This window comes from Thermobia domestica, chromosome 4 (assembly GCF_964235325.1).
Source record: "Thermobia domestica chromosome 4, izTheDome1.hap1.1, whole genome shotgun sequence".
Taxonomy (NCBI): domain Eukaryota; kingdom Metazoa; phylum Arthropoda; class Insecta; order Zygentoma; family Lepismatidae; genus Thermobia; species Thermobia domestica.
The window spans coordinates 174,246,607-174,268,779 of record NC_137457.1 but is presented as its reverse complement, the minus strand read 5'-3'; the positions used below and the strand labels follow the sequence as shown (position 1 = coordinate 174,268,779).

The 22,173-nt window shown below is 35.4% G+C and overlaps 1 protein-coding gene across 4 annotated transcripts in view; it reads right to left on the bottom strand.

Annotated features, from left to right (window-relative positions):
* LOC145683399 (hemolymph lipopolysaccharide-binding protein-like) overlaps positions 1–22,173 on the bottom strand; it is a 561,992-nt gene that overhangs the window by 81,848 nt on the left and 457,971 nt on the right. The window lies entirely within an intron of this gene.

Sequence of the window (22,173 nt, the reverse complement as noted above, 5' to 3'; positions counted from 1 at the left end):
TGTATCTCAAAATGTTAATTTTATCTTAACTTTTCTCTCCAGTTCATTTAAATGTAGCACTAACGTAAACGATTATTCAACTAATCAAACTCATAAGTCTTAACTAAGAGGAGTGTTTCAGGATAATTTCTTCCAAACAGTTTTCTAGACAGTAAGGAAGAAAATCAAGAAAGAGTACATCACTAGTTGAAAATGATGATCAACAGCTTCTTTTTCTCAGCTGTAAATTATTATTTGTTTGAAACAATTGTTTTCATGTTATAAGCAAATTGTTCCTATAGGTTTTAAAAGTACTTCTCATATTACAACATGCACTGTGACGTAATAGGTATTTCTAGGTAAAAAAAGCGTTCAAACTCAAAGTTGGAATAAAACTGTTGAATGAGATTGAAAATTTTCCCGCAACTCTTTGATAACGATTGCTTGATCCAGTAGAGTTATAACTACGATGGATACGCATAGGTAACCGAGAAAGATCTGTTGCCTTTTCACCCACCACTTTCGATATGTTACCTAAGACGTACGTGGATGTTCAAAAATAGTCCCCATCAGCATCGACGACCTCCTGCCAACGTTCTGGAACGACATGGATTTCATCGCGGTAGAACTTGGTGGGCTGTAAAGCGAAGAAGATATCAAGTAGAATTTGCACCTCCACTTCGGGTTTCGACAGGCATCCTCTAAGGCGATTGTCCAAGGAATGAAACAGGTGATGATCGGAAGGCGCAATATCAAGGGAGTGTACTGGATGCAATAGTGTTTTTCATTTAAGGTATAGAATGGGGTCCGGGGTCATTCTAGCCACAGACCTCTCTAGCACGAAGTCCCCTTTGCGATTCAGATGTCCTGGCTCCGTTGTTGGAACCTTTTCACAGTTACATTGCTCCTCTGACCAGCCGGTATCAGTTCCCGATGTACAATATCACGAGGAGTCCACCAAACTCACAGGAGGACGTCCTTCCGTTGCAGTGCTTGTTTCGGCTGTTTTCGAACCGATTCGTGGGATGCTAATCAATCAGGACGGTGCCCTGGAGCTTCGTACAATAGCCAGTTCTCATCACGTATCAACACACTGTCCTGAAATGGTTAATTCCTGAGGAAAAACAGCAAAGGAACGCTTATATCTGTTCGCGTTGCCTTCTAGCAGAAGTCAAGTTATGTGGGACCCATCGACCCAACTTGAAGTTCTTCCCAAGTTTATGAAGGTACTGCCGAATGGTTTCACCACTCACATTAAATTGTTGTCCCAGTCCTCACATTTGTGGCTACTGTTCTCTTCTATTGCTCACTCAAAAACTTCATTTTGTGCACATTTTGTTCTTCCTACACTTGGTGCGTCTTCGAGTGTTTCGTCGCCGACTTTAAGCTTGTTAAATCACTGCACTGTTCACGTAGTCATGACACCCCCATGAAGGACACGGGATATCTTCCGTCCCTATATAGTGGAGTTTGAGCACAGTTTGAACTCGTACAGCATACACGCCTCTGCGGAGATCCCATGCTCACTCTGTATTTACGCAAGTTCACGTTGAAGTTTTATCCAGGTAGTATGTTGTATGAAACCTCACAAGCAACTGAATTTCGCCTTATATGCATTCATATTCAACTCACGCTGTGATGGCAAACTGAATACAGTTTCCACAAAAAGTGACAGAACTTTCTTTGTTACCTTTGTATATATATATTCCTTATATTGTGAAACGCGGTCGGTTGGTTGTGAGCATCGTGCTCACATGTACAATATATGCATTAACTTCATTATTATGATTGTAAAATAGTGATTTATGCTGATGGTTTGCACAATACAAGGTTTTCACGTTGTAATATTTTATTATTAAATGTTATTGAAAAATTAAAAACTCTAACCTAACCTAACATATAAGAAGAGAATTATCTATATTCGCATTATCAACTTGTACTTGTGTTCGCTATTTAACATTTTACAGGAAGATATACAGGAATAACATCTGTGAAAATTACTGGAAAGTGTTAAAGTAAATAAAACAACATCGTGTAAATTTAAACCTTCGATGCGTAAATAAAAGTATAATTTCGGCATAAGTGTCTCCAATGTCCAGTAGTGTAAAAACGTTCTGAGGGTCAACTGCAAAAGACTCTGGCAACTCTGTAGGTGGACTTCATTTGATCTATAACATCTACTCCTCCTTTTGTGAGATTGTAAAATGTTATGACAGACGGTTTAAACAAGTCACCAGTTGTTCCATCAATCTCATCTGAGTCGTGCATTTTTGAAATAAGTATTAGATCCCTATGCCTGTGTGGAACATAGGAAACGACCATACAGTCTTCTGAAAAGACAAAGAGACTACTGTTAAGAGGCCATTGTTTTGTGCTGACAACTTCCGCTGGCAGCTCTTTCTTGTTTTTCCTCAGTGTTGCTACAACTGTCAAGTTTTCCTCACGAACAACTGATTCAGTAAAGGCACAGAAAAAAAACAAGTGTCCATTGTAACGTTTCTTCTTGACCCACGGATCAGTTCCACAAGTCTCCTGACGACAGCTGCAGGTCTGGTATTCAACACGAGTGGCCCATCTGGTTAGTTACCGACGTATTTGATGTGTAGAACATTCTGGCATCTACAATGGCAAACACTTTTATTCCATACTTTTTTAGCCATGGAAGGGACATCTTCCGCGAAATGATTCTAACATTTCGTCAATAGTTACATATTCACTGCAACTGTAACAGTCTTTACATCTTTGTACAAACTCATCAAATACTTTTCGAATAGGCCAATTTGCCTAAAGCTGTTTGATCCTCTTTTGTTTTTGCATCATCGAACCGCATAACCCTCAACAACAGCAAGAATAGTTTGTAGCTCATTACGAGACGAAAGTATTCTGACACTGTCCCATCTGTATTCCACAGATCTTCTACTAGTTGGTGAGAACATCTTAGAACACCGGCCAAACACAGCAGTCCTATGAGAGCGCAATTCTTATCCGTGTTTGTGTCAAGAACTTCGTTGTGCCAGGTGTAGCTGCTTCTCAGTTTGTGAAGACGGTCGTTTGTAAATTTGGTTATTTCTCCTATTATTTCATCCGTTAAAAATTGAACATTTTGAGCATTTTTGTACCTTCATTCTTTACACCAGGAGGGTGAAGAACAAGATTTCTTCGTCTTCTACGTGTTGCTTGTCGTGGAGGGTGAGCATTCCAGTTTGTCTTTGCCCAGATAATGAACACCAGAACTTGGCCAAAAATTACCACACCCATCGGCAGACTCTTCAATATGGCTTTCATGGTCTGTATTTATGTTTTCACCTGCGTCAGAATCTGCAGAATCGTCAAATTCTGACAGCATATTATTATCAATATCTCTGTCATTCTCTTCTTCCATTAACCAATTTCTTATCTGGACAGCCTCAGAATCCATTTGAAATCACATCAACGCACTAACAGGATCGAAAACGACACCAACGCAATCGGTCGATTGTTAGCGGCCCGCTCACATACAGAACACGTCTGCCACTATGCCGACTCTACTTCAAACTGGGCACGTGAGAGATTAATGAAAATTTTCCTGGCAACGCAGAACATTCCAATCAGCAGATAGATGGCAGCACCGGGCAAGAGACTAATTTACATACATATAGAATTGAGCACACTGCTAACAACCGACCGATCCCGGGTTAACAAACCTTGTCCTTGCGTTATGAAAATTGCTTCATATTTGTCGTTCAGCGAAATTCTGCTTCCGCATATCAGACGCAAAATCACAATACTGTAAATGTCTGTGAGTGCAACATTAAAATGTGACTCTATCTCAGAAAGTTGTGTTAAGAAAATAATATTTTTAATTATTAAATATTGCATTGGTGAGACAATTTTGAATTTAATTGGTGAGGTGAATTTAAAAATTTTGAGATTCTCGGACCTTGAATTGATAGGAGAGTTCACCTTTATTCTGCTTGAGTTCGGGCCTTTACGTTATGTTATAACCGTCATCGTCACAGGTGTTACTGCCTACTTTGCACATCACAAATTCGAGTCAAAAAGTATGTGTGTTTTACTTGTATATTTAGATGATATTTGTTGTGCTCTACCAACATCGCTAAGATTTTGTATTGTGGTCGTTTGTAACTTTATTTTGATGCAGTTTGAATTTATGCCTATTTCTGATAAGGTGTACTACACCTTATCTCCACCTGGAATTGTCTTTCTATTTTACCTTAAAAGAAGAAGGAAACAATAATTTAACCCATTTGGGACCAACTTTTTGTTCATGATGCAAACCTGTTTCAAGTGACATATTTGTACACTTGAGTCATTAATAAACAATTATTTCATATTTTACCTCACATGTGTTGCACAGGCCAGTGTGCCACTTGTTCCATTATTGCAACAGCGATCCTGAGAGGAGTACGTGTTTTCCCCGCGCATTCTTTGAAGAAAATTTCAAATAAACCTAACAGAAATGATTTATTTTACTTGCCTACTTACTCTGAGTACTGTTTCATCCAAAAAAGCCATTCATTTGCTAACCGGTTAAGTATGTCACGTATGTATGTTATATATCCAGTATGTAATGTACTTATATATATCACTTCAATCACTTCTGTTTCAATCACTTCTGTTTCTAAAATATATATATATTAACACCTTATAATATTTTTTTCTCAAACGCTATGGTTATTTAGAATAGTGGCACTTGTAGTTAGTAATTTCAATACTAGTTACTGTGAAAAGATACTAAGCATTTATTGTGTAGACTCAACATCACATTTTTGTCACTTCCTTGGTGTATTTCCTTCCACGGATCACACCTGCTTTCCTTTTTCCCTTTGATAATGAAGGCCCTCGACTATCATACCTCACATCAGGGTGTACTTGTTTACCAACCTCCTGTACATTCAGAATAAATGTTCGAAAAATCTCTAGAGTGATGTTGCCTCACTGAATACTTTTGTAAAAATGCGAGCCCAATTCTGCTTGTGAAACCGAATAAATCAAGTGGATCATACACACAGCGACATAACAGAAACAAATTATCTACAGAAGCGTCAAGAGGAAACACAAGGCGCTCCCAGTGCTACTTCTTCCTTCAAAAGTTTATCCTTCGCTTCGAAACGTTCTCGTCTAACCTCAAAACACTATCCATATATAAGTTGCAGGTTTGTACACAAGAAGGCTAGTCGACATAAATACGTTTATTTTCTCTGATGATCCATCGCTTTACTTTACGATTGGTTACGGATTAACCAATGTGGATGCTACGGTTATAATATAATTGCCATCGTAACATAAAAGTGATTTTCCGAATTGGAACCAGTTGTTTGATGAGGTAGTTATCTTGGTGTTATGCTCATACACTTTGGATTTTGCAAAGAAGCATTTTCTATTTAGTGTTTTCAGACATTTCCTGTTCGTGTCTGTTCCTTTACTCGCAATTTCTCAAGTAAAGGTAGATATTTAGAGAAATTACCGAAAATGTTATATTTTTATTTCAAGGTAATTTATGAACAAAATCTTTTACAACTAAGATACCGACACCTAGCTCTGGATGGTAGACGCTAGTTTTTGCAGATTGTTTCAATGAAGCTTGAGCAAGGAAACCCAGACTAGAAAATTTGCACCAAGTTCTGTGCCGAAAATAAATAGTTTTTTTTTCTTATGTGTTGATTGGCTTCGTGTCTTCCGTAATAAGGATTCATGGCTTCACCATAGAAGAACTAACATTTGTCGTAAAAGTGTTCCAGCCATCTATTATTTAGCTCATTCCATAAGAGCATTACTTTTGAAAATCGATCATCTTTCAGAAGATAGGTGAGTAAAATAGAGGGAGTTCATCCCCGTGGGAAAATTTTGGCCCTAAACTGGCCTAAACCAGTGTGTTGCTATGCTAGAATAACGAAGTATACTCTTGAACGCCTACCAGATGAAGAAACAAGATAAAACGTGCCTTTTTTCGTCTCCTCATCTTATATTGTTTAGTTATTTGAACCCCCGCCACCTCCTGCTCCTCCTGGAAAGCCGAATATGTCGGAGTCAAGTTTTGACAAGCCTTTAGTTGGTATGTTCATAGCCTTTTACGGCTACGTAAATTTTGGTGATGGGAACCCGCTGTTGCTATGCTCATAGTCTTGGACGCCTAACATAAGTGTTCTCATCTTATATTGTCTAGTTATTTGAACCCCCCGTCACCCCCTACAACTCATGGTAAGCCAAAGAGCATAAGCGATTTAGCCCCTTGGACCTATTCCCCCGAAATGTCTGTAGGTTATGAACTGAAAGCATGATATTCAAATGATCGAAGCTTCTCAGCAGATTGTATGAAATTGGTCTTAGTTACTAAGGTAAATATTATATTTCATGATTTTTTTTCAAAAACGTGTGATTAGAAACAATATATGAGTCTCATAACGAAACACATACCCATGCAAAATCATGTTGCTTAGCCCCTTGGTCCTATTCCCACACAGTGTCTGTAGATTATGAACCGAAGACGTGATATTCAAATGATCAAAGCTTCTCACGAAATTGACTTAGTTGCTAAGGTAAATATTGTATTTCACGATTTTTTTAACACGTAGAATAAGAAACAAAATATGAGTCTCATAACGAAACACATACCCATACATTCCTCCCCCAGATCTCCTGCGAATGGATTCCATTGATTGAGCATATTCTAATAGCGGAAGCTTCTCATAGCATATCATATTGTTTCAGTGTAAACGAGTGTGTGTAGATCCTCTTCCAGGTAAAAACTTTCACTTCATATTTTTAATAGTGAGTGTGTGTCTTTGTGCGTGGTTGATCCGTTGGATGACTAGAGGTGTGAATAAGTGTTATCACAAGACGATTTTATTAAAATAGGTAAGGAAAAATATATTATTAAAAATATTACGGTCTATGATTATTCCTGAAAGAATAAAACAATATGTTAGGTCTTCATTTAACTATAAATGTGCTTCAGACAATGTATTTTCTTTGCGTTTCCGTGTTTCATAGAGATGAAATTCTAAAAACACAAACATATAAGCGAATTTGTATGATGTATGATGCTTCTGTTCGCTGTACGTTTATTTCTGAGAAAACGATAAGATGGAATTCTTGAATGTTTTCTGACTCGCATTGCAATTAGATATCAGCTGACGCAAGAAATGTCTGTATACTTGGTGTTTTAATATTGATAATATAATGCATACCTGTCTGTCTTTCTGTCTGTAAATGAAATCTTTGAACAATGAAATGAAATCTTTGAGTTTTACGTCCTACGATTATGCCAACAAGGTTAATGGGAAATCTTTGAGTTTTACGTTCCACGGTTGGAAATCTTTGAGTTTTACGTCCCACATTTATGTCGATTATGCTAATGGAGACGGTGATGATGAGATATTAATGAACTATTGGAAAGGAGATAGTTGGAGAAAATTCACGTACACGGTGTTTGTCCACCACAAAGTTCATTTGATTGGAACAGGATTTTGAACCTGCGAACCTCCATCTATACGGTGTTTGTTCACCACAAAGTTCAATTGATGGGAAGAGGATTTTGAACCAGTGACCCCATACACCAGAGGTGAACGCTCTACCAGTGAACCACCGTACCCCAACCCCCGAGCTAAGATCGAACGAGAGAAACAAAGAAATGAAATCTGAGTTTTACGTCCCACTCTTATGACGATTAGGCTAATGAGAAATATTTAAGTTTTACGTCCCACAGTTATGTCGGCTATGCTAATAGAGACGGTGATGATGAGAAATGAATGAAATGATGGAAAGGGGATAGTTGGAGAAAATTCAAGTACACGGTGTTTGTCCACCACAAAGTTCATCTCATTGGAACAGGATTTTGAACCTGCGACCTTCCATGTATACGGTGTTTCTACACCAGAACGTTCACTTGATGGGAACAGGATATTGAACCTGTGAACCCATACACCAGAGGTGAACGCTCTACCAGTGAACCCCCGTCATCCCCAACCCCCCCCCCGAGCTAAGATCGAACGAGAGAAACAATGCAATGAAATCTGAGTTATACGTCCTACTCTTATGACGATTAGGCTAATGGGAAATATTTAAGTTTTACGTTCCACAATTATGTCGGCTATGCTAATAGAGACAGTGGTGATGAGAAATGAATGTAAATGTTGGAAAGAAGTTAGTGAGAAGAAATTCACGTACACGGTGTTTGTCCCCCACAAAGTTCACTTGATTGAAACAGGGTTTTGAACCTATGACCTTCCACGTACACGGCGTTCGTCCACAATAAAGTTTACTTGTCGGAAACAGGATTTTGAACCTGGGACCCTATACACCATAGGTGAACGCTTTACCACTGAGCCAGCGAGGACCCCTGCCGGAAAGGTATCAAAATTTGGCCATGGTCTCAGAACAAGACGAAACGAAGTTATGTGTGTATTAGCCAAAGATAATATCATATGATAGTTTTAAAGAAATTGTATATCTGTCTGTTTGTTATCTGTGGGTGGGGTCAGACACAGGAACCAAAAAGTTATCATGGTATTAGACAAAGACGTGGCGTTTTGTGAAGTTGAACCCGGGACCCATGCATCATAGGTGAAAGTTCTATCAGTAAACCACTGACAACCCCCTGATGAAAGGTGTCAAAATGTGATCAGGAACATCCCCCAACCCTGAGCTAAGATCGAACGAGAAAAAAAATGAATGAAATCTGAGTTTTACGTCCCACGATTATGACGATTAGGCAAATGGGAAATCTTTAAGTTCTACGCCCCACAGTTATGCCTGTTAGGCTAAAGGAGACGGTGATGATGATAGATGAATGAAATGGTGGAATGAAGTGGGAGGAGGAAACGGGAGAACCCCGAGAAAGCCCACGAGCATGATTTTTGGGGAAAACTTGGACAACGTGAGAACATGGGTCATGTAAGCATTATTAATGATCCAAAGGAATTATATGAGAAATTAACATCTCATGATATAGACGTTCATCAAATATTTCCAGTAAAGGATGATATGATATATGTATATTGGCAATACACAGATGAAGTTCCTGTTTCACTACCAAGAGTAAACGTCGTCGTAGCCGCGTACACAACAGCTCAAGCAAGATTAGAATTGTACAAGTATTTAGAACAACTGCAAGAAAGAGTATTGTATTTTGATACTGATTCAGTCATTTATACGCTAAAACCTGGTTGAAACTACAATTCCAACTTGTGACTTTTTAGGCTATTTAACAAATGAAGTACTCGAGTATGGTAAAGAGGCCTATATTTCAGAATACGTCTCGGCTGGACCCAAGAACTATGGATTACGTTTTTTTGATCACAGTACGAAGAAGGAGTTTCAAGTATGCAAGATACGGGGCTTTTCATTAAACTATGAATCTTCAAAACACCTAAATTTTGATGTAATGAAGAACATGATAGTAGATAATGAAGAGGATGCGGAAGAAGAAGAGATTCTCGTCCCACAGAAGTCAAAATTACCAATGAGAAAAAAATCTGCCGCACGAAAGACCATACTATTGTCAGCAAGCCCCCCCCCCAAAAAAAAAATTATAAGAAATTATATTAAACGACGTAGAATACCAAATTCATATGATATTCTTCCATATGGCTACACTACTTCCAACAAAAGAAGAAGAGAAATGTAATAAGGCCCTTTATAAATATACGTATGAAGAAAGAATGATCATACTCTTTAACATGGACACGACGTGGAAACATCCCTTTTCATGTATTGTTGCCGGACCAAGTGGATGTGGTAAAACTTCCTTTGTGATACGATTCCTGTCCAATTTATCACGTATGGTTAATACATCGTTTCGTCATGTTTATTGGTACTATGCAGAATGGCAAAATGCATAGAGAGAAATTTGGACAAAAGTACAATTTATTGAAGGATTACCTCGAACAAAAGACTTTTTACCTGAAACTGGAAAACATCTTATTATTATTGATGATCAAATGTGTGAAGTAAACCGCAATATAGTTGATTTCTTTACAAAGGGTTCTCATCATAGAAATCTTAGTGTACTATTTATTACACAAAACATATTTCATTAGGAAAAAGGAAGCCGAGATATGAGCTTGAATTGTCCTTATTTCGTATTATTTAAAAATCCAAGAGATAAATCACAAATTAAACATTTGAGTTATCAACTAACTCCTGAGAATCTAAAATTTCTTCAAGAAAGTTTCAACGAAGCAACAAAGTTACCATATCGATATTTGTTTATTGATTTAAAACAGGATACGCCAGATGAACTTCGTTTTCAAACAAATATCTTTCCTGATGATATTTATCATTACGTTTATGTTCTAACGAAATAGAAAAAGATGTGTGTATAATGTTTGTTTTAAACTATGTTTCTTCTGACACTATGTCTCAAGAGTAAAACACGGAGATCTTCGTACGCTGAGCAAAGCAAATCCTAAATTACGTAAAGCTATAGTGGCCAATGCAGACTCTTCATTGATTCGAAGTATTTGCGAATGTTGTTATAATGTATTAAAAGAGAATGTACCTCTTACAAAGACACTGAAAGCAAGATTAAAGCGATACAAGAGGACGCTTCGATATCTTGTAAAGAAAGGAAACTCCATCCAAAAGAAGAAGAACACATTTATTAGTGCAACAGCAGGGTGGATTCCTACCGGCATTATTAGCTCCTATTTTATCTGGTGCATTATCGAGTTTACTATTCCGTTAGTGTAATGTAACACGCAAAGAAGATGAATTTAGTTCCACCTGAAGTTCTTAATATTATACAAACACCAGCATCATCATCATCACCAGCCCTGGAGAAACGTGAATCTAATTTCGATCAAGAAATGCAAGAGATTTTACAGTTATCATCGCTTAGTGACGAAGAAAAGTGGAATCAATATAATACTATTCTTCATAAATATTTACATTTAATACGAAAACAAGAAGAACCTGTGACACTTTCGATTACGTCAACTAAATCAGAGAAGCCTGAAGTAGAAGAAGAAATATTATTATCTATACCCAAAATGTTTCGTAAAAGAGCTGAATTACTACTACATAGAATGAAACATGATGATAATATCACGTGGGATAATAAAGGAACTGTTTACATCAGAGGTGATAAACTAGAAGGATCTCGCATTGTAGATTTAATTTCTGATGTGTCGCGACCCCGGAAACACACAAATCCACCGGGATGGGAGAAATTTTGTAATTATTTATCTTCTAATAACAGACCTCAAGAACTTATTGGAAATCCAAAACGTTTGTCATATATTTTACGACGAACTAAAGCATCACCAACAGCATCATCGTCAAAGGAAAAAATACCTCTGAAATCGTTTCCAGAAGACGACGAAGAAGAAGCAGAAGAAGAAGAGGAAGAAAAGGAAAAGGTAGTATATCCTATAAGGAAAAGGAAACGTGCCTGTAAACGTCCAGTATGGTCAAGGTGGAAACCGTAAACAAACAGTTAAGCAAGATTTACTACAACCCTTCACATCCTGCCTCGTTTTCGACTGCTGAAAAATTGTGTATAGCTACAAAGAAGAAACTTCCTATACATTGTATAAGAAGATGGTTACTGCAACAAACAACATTTACGTTACACAAACCTGTGCGTCGTCGTTTTAAAAGAGATTTCTATGTAGTGAATAACATTGATGATGAGTGGGAAAGTGATATTAATGATCTTCAATCTCTTCATAAATTCAATGATGGATATCGTTATATTCTTACAGTGATAGATGTGTTCAGTCGATATGCATTTGCTGTGCCATTAAAATCTAAAAGTACAAATGATGTCTTAAAAGCGTTGAAACTTGTGTTCAAAAACAGAAAACCAATTACATTCCGAACAGATAAAGGAAGTGAGTTTACTAATAAAACAATACAGAAGTACTTAGAAGACAACAAAATAAAACATATTACAACTAAAAATCCTGATATAAAAGCTAGTATTGTAGAACGTTTTAACAGAACTCTAAAAGAAAAAATGTGGAACGATTTTACAAAGTACCAAACGTATAATTATTTAAATGTATTACCTCTTCTTGTAAAATCATACAATGAAGGTTATCATTCAAGCATAAAGATGTCACCTGCAAATGTTTCTCAAAATAACCTATTACAAGTATGACATAATCATAAAGATTGGTGATACAGTACGAATTAGTAAAACTAAACGTACATTTGATAAAGGATATATGCAAAATTGGACTTGGGAAATTTTTAAAGTGTAGAAATACCAAGAGATCCACCTGTTTATGAAATTGAAGATTTAAACAAAGAACCACTGGATGGATTATTTTACAGAGAGGAATTACAACCTGCGACGTTATCAAAGACATTTTGCATAGATAAAATCATACGTACAAGAAGAAAAGGCATCAGTAAAGAATATCTTCTTCATTGGAAAGGATATCATTCTTCTTTCGATTCCTGGATACCTGCATCAGCCGTAAAGAAGATCGAGAAGTACAATGGAACCTGATGGTAATTTTTACGTTACGCTTCCCAGTAATAGTTCTATGTAATATTTTTCTGACAACACCTTAACATCATACACTACGAAACTTCATCAAAGAATGGAATTCCATGAAAAGTGGGAAGTGGCTATTGTTGAAATTCATTATCTTCATTCAATATTAAATATTAATGAAGAAAATAAAATTTTTTACAAACCAGCAAAAAGTGACGAATGGAAATTTATAACTCTTCCTGCACGTTATTACACTGACATATCAGAATTGATAAAGATAAAAATACGTACAACAGATTCACAAATTTACATATTTCTTATACTCGTGAGAGTAATACCTGTTTTATACGACGTCTTCATAAAGACGTAGATGTAGACGTTGCATTATCACCAAGTGTTTGTGCGATATTTGGGTTTGATCCAAACGTTGATTTAAAGGATATGCAAGAAGGCCAAGGCATTCCAAATTTACGTTTAGGACTTCCATCTACAATGCATGTGTATTGTGATATAATTCAATCTGTATTTGTTGCAGGTACAGTAGCACCATTATTACGTATCATAAATATGAATCCTGTGAATCATACATTTGGAAGTAGTGTTATAGAAATTTTTAGTCCTCCATATTATATGCCTATAGAAAAGATGCATTTTGAACACATCAAAATAGATATAAGAGATAGTACAGGCTATCCACTGGCATTCACTTTCGGAAGTGTATGCGTTAAACTACTTTTTCAACCAGTGCGTCAACATCGAAAAATGTGAATACTCCATATTTACAATATTATCAAAAACAAACTCTTTCTGGAACTGGAAACGTTTATGTTGGATCCCCTTATCAAGTTGGACATGGTATTGGAAGTTTCCTTGGAGGATAATTTCGTTCTGTCATGCCACTAGTAAAACAAGGAGCTAAAACAGTAGGAAAGGAATTATTAAAATCTGAAACAAACGTTATTACTGATGTCATCATCGATAATCAACCTATTAACGAATTCTTTCATCAACGAATGGGTGAAGCGAGATCCGACTTGCAAGAGAAAGCAAAAAATAAACTGAAATATACGCTAGGATCTGGATATCAAGGAAGGAAAAGAAGAATTACACATCATTCCATCTTTAACCCTAAATCATTACACATCATCAAGCGCAAGAAGAAGAAGGACAAGAGGAAACGTACATAGAAAACAAAGAAAAATCAGTCTTATAAGAAGATCAAGTTATCACACGATATCTTTGATTAAATCATCACCATCATGGCTTTCTTGCATCATCAATCCTGCGGGTGTGTAAAAAGTGAACTAGATATTTTTTCTACAAAACCAACGCAAACCAGTATATTGGATAATCATGTTGTTACATACAAACCAATCAGTTCACTAGCTGATAATGCTTCTATAGAGTTTGTCATCCCAGGAACAAGTGATGAATACATAGATCTACCACATACTCTTATTTACATCGAAGCTCAAATCGTTAAGCCTGATGGATCAGCATTTGTTGAAAGTGATAAGGCTGTGGTTCCTATTAATGATTTTTTAAATTCTATGTTCAGTGAAGTGTAAGTGTATTTAAATAACAAACTAAACTCATTTCCATCTCATAATCATCCATATCGATCATACATTGAAAAACTGTTAAATTATGATGATTCTGCTAAGAATACTCATCTTCAATGTGCATTCTTGTTTCAAGATACTGCTGGACATATGGATGCTACATCTAGTGGTAATAGATTATTTCAACAACGTTATGAATTAACAAAAAAAGTGCAAAATTCGACATGCTTGGACATTTTCATTGTGATATTTTTAATCAAGATACATTTTTAATCCAAGGAGTAGAATTACGTCTCAAGTTAATTCCTGCAAAGCCAAACTATTGTCTCATCGCTAGTGACTCGTCTGTTGAGGCTAAAGTGAATATTTTAGACGCTGCTTTACATATTAAAAAGATTAATGTTAGTCCTACAACAAACCAGCACATAACAAGCTTCTACAATCAACAACAGCCAAATATTCTCTCACAAGAGTGCAAATGAAGTCATTCGTCATTCCAAAGGATCTTCAATCAAAAACAATTGATTATTTATGGGAGTATTACCAACTCGAGTGATTGTGGCGTTTACACAAAATGGTGCCTATTCAGGAACAATAACTTCAAATCCATTTCATTTCAAACATTTTTACATCAATTTCTTCTCTCTATACATTGATGGAAAACCTGTACCTTCAAAACCATTACAACCAAATTTCGAAAACAACCCTATGTTTCCTCATATCATGCCTTATTCTGTGGATCAATCACGTTTCCAATCATGGCAACAATATTCCTCGCCTTGACTTTCCTCAAGGATACACTATGTTTGTTTTCGACATTACTCAAGATGGAGAAGCCAGCGCTGTGCAGCATTGGAACCATATACGTCACGGCTGTGTTCGTCTGGAAGTTCATTTTACGAAACCTTTACCAGCACCTGTCTCATGCATAACGTATAGAGAATTCCAATCTCTCTTAGAAGTGGATCATCAGAGGAACATCATCATGGATTTTTAAAGATACGTTATTTAAATATCATCTATATATATAAAAGAGAACGTACAATATTTTGTCCGCTCATCACGCTAATACGGCTGAACCAATTTCTTTCATTTTTGGGGGGTTATTAGGCTTTGGACCCTAGATGGTTTTTATCATATCACTTTAATTTTTAATTACCAGTGTCTTGAGATAATTGACCATTTAAGTGTCCATAACGTACAAATCCTTTGTTATTAGTTCATCATAGGTAAAAATAAACGTATTTATATGCAACCCGCATGACCGTGTCACTCGGCGTGTTAACATAAATGACAGGCGATATACAGCGGAAAATAGCTTGAATCTTCTGTTTAAAATTTTTTAATTGATTTGCTTATTTTTACAGACACTTTTACAATATGCCAGCACCGGGATGACCGCAGCGAAGCGGGGCGGGTTAACATAAATGACAGGCGATATAATGTTAAGATTTACTGCAATCATCTATGGTTTTTATCATATCACTTGAAAGCGAAAAAGTAAAAATTATCTAAGTAACAAAGTTTATTGCGTTCCGGGGTGACCGCAGCGAAGCGGGGTGAACGCTGCTAGTACCATATATGTACATGTCTGCATTTTTATACATGATGTCCTCTACACTAGATTTATTGAATGCTTTGCAAACAAATTCTTTTTTCACAATCATTTCGTTGGCGTATATGCTGCCAATGAATTACCAACACATGTTCCGCTATCTGCAGCTATCATCATAAATTCAGATCCTTGATCAAACCTGGCACACACTGGATTTTCGTATATATTCATACTGACAGACGTGCCCACTACTTTGGATTTCCTCCATATGTAATGCAACATATTCAATTTCTACTTAGAAATTCCACTTCTTATACATTTAATAATAAACAAATTCAAAGTGGGAAATCGTCCTTATCTGGGCATTATTCATATCTTTTCCTATGCTTCAAAGCTAAAGGAAAGTCCTTAAATGAATTTCATTACACTTTCTCATCAACTCCAGAAAGTAATTATCGACGCTTGCTGTATTTACTTTTACAGGTAAACATGTCTTAATTTTTCTTCTTCGTTTGTTTTGATTACTTTTTTCATATTATTGCAGGTAGTCATTTCTTCTTCTTCTTCTTTATCATAATGTGTTTGTATATATATTATCATTTGTTATTTTATTTGTTCATGATTACAGATAAAATAAATTTTAAGTTATGTTTTTTTTATTTTTTTCATTTCAGAGAGTAAAAGATCGTCATCGTGTATATGGACATCAGCATTGTACAGTATGACTTCTATCTACGTTTCATCACCATCATCAGCAGCAGTAGTATCATTAATTGAACTCTGTATAGAATGCATGAGTGAACAGAATATGGCAGCTGTGAAGTTATCATCACCTGAACAATGAAAAAAATCTAACGTTCTTTTTTTAAAATGTACTAAACTTAGCGTCGTTTTAATTGTGTAAATAGTTTCATCAGCAACAAATACTTTGTATTGTTTTTTCTCTTTGAAAACAAATGTTTTATTTCTTATTTTTTCCGTTTACTAATAAATAAATATTTTCTATGATGAATTATGTAATTAAATACACATATCATAAAACATATTTTTATCTCATTGAATTAAAGAATTTCATAGTGTTTTTTTTTAAAAAAAAGATTCTAAAACTGATTTTTAAATCAATGATGTAATCACATAACTACATAATAATAATGAATTCAAATACTTATCCAGTTATTCTTTCGTAAATTAAATCAAGTATGTGAATTCAATATTATTATTATGATAGGACATTTGTTTTTAAAGTTTTAATATTAATTATTTTAGTTCCTTTTTTAAAAAAAATAAATAGTCCTATCATACTTAAGACGAAGTTGTATAATAATAATAATAATTTCAAATACTAATTTTTATTTTAACATTCATTTCAAGAATTTGAATTCATTATTATTATAATTATTATTATTACACGTATCACTTATAATATGCGAGGAAAAAATATGTTAGGGTTTTTTCTTATAAAAAATTAAAAATCCTATCATATTGAAGTGTATGAAACGAACACAAAACACAAATAAAATATTTCACTTTTATTATATATATATATATATATATATATATATATATATATATTACATTTGATATTACGTTGTTTAGTATACATGAAAAAACAAATCAATTTTCTTCTTCTTTACGAAGAGACGTTCACTTCATTGATACCCTCCGAAGGCTTAGTATTGGTTTCCCCCCCACAATGGCTGTGTCTATACACTACCAAATAAATCAGCCATCATTGAATTTATGAGTTTTTGTCTGCAAAATACTTTCATTTCCAATTTTAATTGTTCACCATCAATGTTCACATCACTTTTCTTATCAAGAGAGACACTTGGAAATCTGATGTTCATACCATTAATAATACTCTGTTCGTCTACACAGGTATGGATTCCGGCTAGTCCTCTGCATGTAACACACTGCAATTGTACATGATTATGAATAGTATCTGTACACAAGTCAAAATATTCACGTAGCACAATACTACAAACTTTACTGTTTTTCACAGCATGTTCAATACAAGGTAATATTTCCAAGAAATAAAGCCAATCACTTGAAGTTAAGTACACAGTGTTTCGAGGAGCATGAATTGTTCCTTTCTTCTCTAACATCACTAATTTTTCACCCATTAGTTTTCGCGCCACCAGTTCGTATTTTCGACCAAGAGGTTTTATAAATGTAATTTCCACTTGAGAATTTAAATAGTCCGTAACAAATGGGGTCAAATGTACAAGTTTCTCCCACTCTGCCAAATTTAACTCCACTCCAAACACAAGTCCTTTGCCAACACGAATCACTGGCTCAAATGTATCACTATCCAGTCCAATACAAATTAATTTCGTTTTCATTGCATTAAGTCTATATTCAACTTTTAATAAGTTCTCTTTCTTGGTATCCATACTTGATGCACAGGCACTCAAAGACATGTTACTGCAGTCGCTGGCCAGCACAGAATAACGACACTATGCATACAGATGACTGTGTATGCATGAAGAGGATGGGCGAAGAGGAAAATTTATGTTTCATCTTGTTTGTACATGCCACCATACACTTACGATGAGTATACCAGTTCAGTAAATTCAAGATCGTGCATGTTACGCCCAGATACATTAATCTTCATTCCTTTATATATTAAACAGACATTCCCACTTTGTAAATATGTTAATAATGCACTATTATCTGCTTCCAAATTTTCAGTATAACGTCCTGGTAAAATCACTTTTTCGCCTCCTTCAAATGTCACACATGCCTTCCTACCATATATCGTTGTAATTATCTCACAGTTTACAATACGAAATGGTACTCCAATCTCCAAATCTTGCATTTTTGTAAAGGGTACCATTGGTGGCTTATTAAGCTTATCTAATAAACTCATTGACGATGACATTTTTAAATTTTGACGTTTCTTCCTTTGCAACAGCTGCTAACAGAATGACCTACACAAGCACATACGTTCCGCTTACGCTCTTCGTAGGAGAGGTGGGGGTTTGGGGATTCAAATTATTAGCCAATACACGACAAGAACACGAAAAAGGCATGTTTTATCTTGTTTCTACATCTGGTAGGCGTAAAAGACTATGAGCATAGCAACAGCAAACCAACATTTTCCCACGGGCTTCTGTGGTAGCCGTAAAAGGCTATGAACATAACAACTAAAGGCTTGTCGAAACATGCCTCCCAATTCCAGGAAATGATATCGATTTCTAGGAAAACAAGATACATTTTTGCTGACTCGGCCGTCTATACGACGGGACATCTACTAGGTGTCACTGCAAACATGCACTATACATCATAAACAGAATAAATATGTTCTTAGGCATAGAATTAGATACAGACCTTGTTACAATCGAGGGCTCTGTTCCCGATACATCTCAAGACTTGGCACAAAACAGTAACCACTAAAATGACAAGGATCTTGATTACCAAGAAGGACTTTGATTTGTTCAGAAGTGACATTCAAATTGGTTTTATTCTTTCTGAAATGCACATAATTTTTTGTATCACGAACAAGAGCAATTACTTTGTTATCATAGACTTATTCAAAGGTTTACACTAGCGTTATTTTTTTTTACAATTTCGAGTCGAAGCAGGAATTCCCACTCTTCAGGTTGTAGGCCATTATAGATGGAAAAGGCAGTAATAGATGGAAAAGGAATTCCATGCATACGTTGATACGACAACGAACCACCAGACTTGATGTCTACATTTGTTGGGAATCAAGTCGTAAGAAAGTGTAGATGTTTTCTTCACGGAACAAGTTCAACGAGATTGATTGTCCCAGCATAGTTACGGTTTATTACAAGCATATGGGACTGGGTTGATTTACTGGATCCAGTACTGTTTTTGTACAAAATAGGAATTCGCTCAAGGAAGTAATACTTTTCAACATTTCACGCACATGCTAAATTTCGCCGTAGTTTCGGGTGTCTTTTGTTTTATCGGGTTATCATTCAACAATTCAAACCTTTATGTGAAACGCTTAACTTACTTCAGGTCAGAACAGAAATTGCAGACTGCCTTGTACCTTATAGGAATACAAACGGAAAGAAAGGAAGCTTCTTTATATTTCTCTTTTAATTTAAGTGTATTAAATTAAGAAAAAGTTCTAAGAGCTTTGCTCTGATGTAGAAGTAGTGACTGGAGCTCAGTTGGAAGCAAAGAGACACAAAGGACCCGTAGTCAGAGCACCAGTCCCAGATGTAAGGCTCGATACCAATGGATATCGGTTTGAAATAAGTTACGAACGCCAAATATGCAAGAAACCAACTTTTTCTGGGAAATCATCTTTCGATGTATGAAGTTTACCGTGCATCTGTTTTTCAACAAATGATCAATTATTTCCTAGAGTTTCACACTGCATACTGATTATTCTGAATTCTATTTCATTAGTGAATGTGTGACGACTGTGTGGATGTGGAAATAAATAAGATCTTTCCTGGGGCTTAAGCTCTTGCTCTTCTATACTTCCACAACATCAGCTGATCTAAATTATGATTTGAAGGACGTAAATAAACAAAAATTTATTGTAATTTGATATCAAACTTCTTTAGAGCGAAATTCTCTTCAAAAAGGATAATTAAGGTTAATAGATTGATTATATTGGTTCTATTCGTATTATTATTATATCTAAAAAGTTAATTAATTCAATATATATTATTGTTATGGAAAACATGCTCATGGTATCTTACAGACCACTGCATTGTAGACAACTCAAAAAATGTACATAACAGGTTTTGCTATTCACTTCGGTTATTAAAGTAAATATGGTGTAGTAATTATCAAATGGAAATTGAACGTTGCATAGCTAAAGACCTTACTTATATTACAAAGGAAGTAATAATATTTAAAATATGAAAAATGAAGAAGTTTATAATCTAATGATATTAAAAAGGCATATTAATAAAGGGTAAAGTAATTCCCTTTACGGAATCGTCAGTCTTTGCTAATGTGGAAGATATACAAGTGAGCCTATTTCGCAAAGGGCTGGCGAGCCTATTTCGCTATCTGTCAATCGATGCTGGTGTTCGGGAGAAAACCATTATATGTTTCACATTTTGGAAGTCTTAATAATGTCATTTCTCATAATCATGCAGTAGAGTCGATTTATACTTATCTTTCTGGAGATGAATGGTTCCTTACACACTGCTCTAACTGCTGCTCTAATACAATATGATCTCATTTGGTAATTCAATAGACATTCTCTTATATCCCTATGTCCGTAAATTCATTTATGTACATTATTCAATTCATCCACGAACTTTCTCAATTACAAGTAAATGTTCATTATGCAGATAATGCATAAATGGCTTATTTTCGAATCAATATCATTGATATTTATTTGTTCTGGAAATATGATATTTAAGTAGGATAGCTATAATTATTGTTTAGAATCCATTCAGTCACGATTTTCCTTATTACACCTCTACCGTGAAGCGTGATCAGAGAATCTTCATGGTTTCCTTAATCGCCATCTAGAAGAACTTTGAACTATAAACAAAATTTTTTACGTTTTATAATAAATAATGGTGTCAGCAAATTTTGTACGGAAAAAGATGTAGATATTAATATAGAACTATACATTTAATGCGCTACAGATAGAGTTGCCCCAGTATTGGGCTATTACATATTTGACGACTACATTGCATAAAAGCTGTGCAAACGTCTCTAGAAGAAAATAACTCATTCATTCATTTATATTGATCTATAACGCTTCTGTGCTTTGCAGGGACGATGTTGACAATAGTTCTTGTAGGCACCCTGCAGCTGTTTTGAGAAAGACTAGTTCATATGAAAGCTATCTTCAAATTGATATCATCAAAAGTTTATTTTTTAAAGGAATCACCTTGTTCTTGATTACCTGCAAGTTAATTAAGTAAGTACACGTTCGAATTTATTGCATTATGTCTACAACTCTTTCCTAGTAGAGAATAAAAAGAAATGTCGAAAGTAAAGCTCATGCCATCAGAAAGTGTCATTCCCTAGGGTGAAATGTTACCCATATAACTTCTGAAAAACGTTGCTTAGAGGTAATATCTCATGAAAATTAACAGAGTTAAAATTTATGGACTTCTCTTGTCAAAAGAATATATTGAATTCTTCCGGATTAACATAACAAGGTCTTTTATGTGTTCGAATAGTTTTTTCTACAAGCGAACGTACACTACTCATTCCAGCAAAGATTACACTCTATTAAGACATTAAGCTAGAGTAATTTAAATGCTATATATTGTGTGTATGTGTATGTGGATGGGAAGGTATTTGTGGTTCTTTAATGATTAATACAGAAAACTTAATATTTACAATGGATGTTAGGTTAACTATATCAGCGGGGGTTATCTCATGTATGTAAGGTAAGCAGTGCATACGGAAAAGTAAAGCTTACACACTTAACGTTAATATTTCTTTAATTTAATTTATTTCAAGTGATTTTCGAAATTGTTTATTTGTTTCCTTTCCTTGACATTTTTACTGAATACTTCTTTCAGAATCCTAATATTGTCACTGGTAGTAGCACAAAAGCATAGGCCATAAAGGTACCTTCTAGCTGCTTGTAGTGTTGAGTGTAAATCTTTGTATTGCTTACCCGTGCGCACAATTGAAACCAATATGAAAACATGTCCATCCTTGTGGTACTATTC